We start from the raw sequence: 2,969 nt of genomic DNA, 5'->3' as shown, positions 1-2,969 counted from the left end.
TGACTCCAGCTCCTCTGAGTCCTTTGGCCTTCACTCAGGTCAGAATCGGAAGTCCCTGCTCCCCCGCTGAGAGATTAGAATTTTCCAAGGATTAGGAGATTATCCCAGGTGCCCGTGTCCAGTCTGGTGTCTGAGTTTTGTGCTCCCTCCCCTCCCCCCACCCCGCCAGGTATCTGGTTCATTCTTAGGACGGTCACATACTGGTGCTGCTGGAGTGTCCCACGAGAGATGCAAAGTGCCTGAGTTTTCGGACTCTTCCTTTCAGACCCCCCCAATTCACACGTGACCCACCATCCTGTCTTTGACTATGAGGCCACCCTGAGGTGCTGAGCCCTGGGCTTCTACCCTGCGGAGATCAGACTGACCTGGCAGCGGGAGAGTGAGGACTAGATCCACGACGTGGAGCTCGTGGGGACCAGGCCTGCAGGGGATGGAACCTTCCAGAAGTGGGCATCTGTGGTGGTGCCTTCTGGAGAGGAGCAGAGATTCACGTGCTATGTGCAGCACCAGGGGCTGCCTGAGCTGCAGGAGCCCCTCTGGAGACCTTTAACAGGGTCGGTGGTGGGGCCTGGGGTCAGAGACCCTCACCTTCCCCTCCTTTCCCAGAGCAGTCTTCCCAGCCCACTATCCCCATCATGGGCGTCATTGCTGGACTGGTTGTCTTTGCAGCTGTTGTCACTGAAGCTGTGGTCACTTTTGTGCTGTGGAGGAAGAAGAGCTCTGAGTTTTTTTGTCCCACTGACGGTTCCAAGCCCCAGGTAGAAATGCCCTGCCTGGTTACTGGAAAGCACCATCTACACTCATGGGCCGACCCAGCCTAGCCCGGTGTGCCAGCACTTACTCTTTTGTAAAGCACATGTGACAAAGAAGCACAGATTTATCACCTTGATGATTGTAGTGATGGGGACCTGATCCCAGTAATCACAGGTCAGGGGAAGGTCCCTGGCTAAGGACAGACCTTAGGAGGGCAGTTAGTCCAGGACCTGGCGACTACAGCCTCTCCTTGTTTCCCTTATCCTGCCCTGGGTCTGTCACACATTTCTGGAAACTTCAGTCCAAGACTAGCAGTTTCTGAAAACCCCATGGCGCTGCCAATCTTCTGACTCCTCTCAAAAGACATTTTCTCCCCCACAGATAGAAAGGAGGGAGCTACCTCAGGCTGCAAGGCATGAAGGAGGCTGACTCTGAGATCCTTGGGATCTTGTGGTTGGGTAAGCTGACAGAGCCACTCAGGCAATATTTTCCTCCTGGCCATATTCCCGTGGGATCTGGACCAGGTCCTGTTTTGCTGCAACCCCAGGCAGTGACAGTGTCTGCCTCATGCCCTCACAGCTTGTAAATGTGAGACCCTGGGGCCTGATGTGTGGGTTGTTAGGGGAACAGTGACACATAAAGGAAGCAGCGAGGTTTTCTTTGACTTGATGTATTGAGCATGTGGATGGTTGTCAAGGTCACCCCTCATCAGACGGATATAATTTTTCACGAATGTTATTCGTAGAACGCTGAGGACAGCTGCCTGTGTGGGACTGAGTGGCAAGATTTGCTAACTTTTCCCTTTGTGAGACTTCAAGAACCCTGCACTTTTTCTTCGCAAAGGCATCTGAACAAAGCTCCTCCTGTGTCTCTGTAGCATAATGTGAGGAGGCGGGGAGACCAGCCCCTGTCCCCATGTCCACCAAGTGACCCCTTCCCCCTCCCCACGCTTTCGACCTGCATTCTTCCCTAACTACTCCTTCCCTGTTCCAGAAATGGGGCTGGATGTTTCCATCTCCTGTCTCTGGAATTTTGTGGTGCACTGAACCATAACTTCTCTCATTTCTCTATTAAAATTAGAATCTGAGTATAAATTTACTTTTTCAAATGATTTCTGGAGAGTGTTGATGGGTTAATTAAAGAGAAGATTCTTGAAATTGAGAGACAAAGCAAAATGGAAGAGAGAGAACCTTCCAGCATAATGTGTGTTTCTTTGAAGCTGATTTGTTGCAGAGTGAGGATTGTGATGGGCTGTGCACAGGTGGGTGCTCAGGCTACCATGAACTTTATGTAATACTGCCTGGGCTGGGTCATTCTAAGGTTTTCCATTGTCTTGCCCTTCAGTAGCATAATTTATCCCACCATAGGACCTGTGATCACAGGTGTTAGTGGAGGAATCTAGACTCCAACATGGCGGCGCTACTTCCAGCTTAGCAGGCCTTTTGTTCAAGACTTTTCTTCCACTCTTTGTACACACCCAAGAGACTTAATGGCAAGGCCAGAGTTCTGGCTACAACCATAATTCTCCCATGACCCAAGAAAGCTCACCTGCATTCCCACAAGTTCTGTAAACAGCAGTTTCAAGACAGTTTCCAAAGATCCCTTCCTCATGACCCCATCAACTCCTGCCTCAGTAGTTTTAAGACCAGGCCCTGTTTGCACAACCAGCTTCCCTACCTTCCTCTGAGCTTGCAAAAAGCCCCTCATGCTACTTCTCTCCCCTACCAAGACTCTTGGACCGAGAAACCTCACCCAGCAGTCCTAATAAGGCTATTCACGCCATTTCCGCTTTTCAGGCTTCATTCCCGTTTGGCTCCATTCTTCACATCTTTGCCAGCAGGGACTTGATATCACCCAGGGTGGCCTCTCTACATAGAAGGTTCCTTCTGTGTTATTGTGAAAAATTTCTGTAAATGCCTCACACTTCTTCCTTCCTTCCAGGCCTTTTTCACCTATTTCCATCTTTCCCCCACCTTTTTGAGATCTGAGTCTCACTCCCCCAGGCTTGAGTGTGTGGCGCCTATCTGCTCACTGCAACCTCCACTGTCTGGGCGGATTCTCTGTCTCAGTCTCCCCCAGTGTAACTGGGACGCCACAGACACGCACACTACAATGCCCAGTTTATTTTTGTATTTTAGTAGAGATGGAATTTCACCATATTAGACAGGATGATGATCTCCTGACCTTGATTCCGTCACTCTGCTCCTCCCAGAGTG

At 50.5% G+C, this 2,969-nt stretch overlaps 1 pseudogene; it reads left to right on the top strand.

Annotated features, from left to right (window-relative positions):
• The first annotated feature begins 265 nt into the window (after window positions 1–265).
• LOC101002609 lies at window positions 266–978 on the top strand (annotated as a pseudogene).
• Window positions 979–2,969: the final 1,991 nt, after the last annotated feature.

This window comes from Papio anubis, unplaced genomic scaffold, assembly GCF_008728515.1.
Source record: "Papio anubis isolate 15944 unplaced genomic scaffold, Panubis1.0 scaffold119, whole genome shotgun sequence".
NCBI classification, from domain to species: Eukaryota; Metazoa; Chordata; class Mammalia; order Primates; family Cercopithecidae; genus Papio; species Papio anubis.
This window is presented reverse-complemented; position numbering and strand designations above follow the sequence as displayed.